The sequence below is a fragment of the Sinocyclocheilus rhinocerous genome, unplaced genomic scaffold (assembly GCF_001515625.1).
Source record: "Sinocyclocheilus rhinocerous isolate Xijiao unplaced genomic scaffold, SAMN03320098_v1.1 scaffold4182, whole genome shotgun sequence".
Classification (NCBI taxonomy): domain Eukaryota; kingdom Metazoa; phylum Chordata; class Actinopteri; order Cypriniformes; family Cyprinidae; genus Sinocyclocheilus; species Sinocyclocheilus rhinocerous.
This window is the reverse complement of record NW_015632502.1, coordinates 20,970-21,259: the sequence shown is the minus strand read 5'-3', so window position 1 is coordinate 21,259 and position 290 is coordinate 20,970.

Here is a 290-nt window from a genome sequence, read left to right as displayed (position 1 = left end):
ATATATACATGGAAAGGCAGTTTCTGTGCCATTCTGTGGACGTAAGGATATGTTCTGTGAAGACCAGAGAGGTTAAAAGGTCCCCCAAGGAATCTCAGTCTGGTTCTTGTCCTCTAGGTGGGGGGAAGTCAGTCCAAAGAGCTTGTGATCGTGATTACTATCATGGATTTACATGTGATGGTCATGCTGTGCATCTCTTTGACAATCAATCTTGATTACTTGCCCCAAAATTGGCAATCTCCTTCCTGAGTTGTTATGATCAATGTGTTCTTTTGGGTTAATGTTGAAAG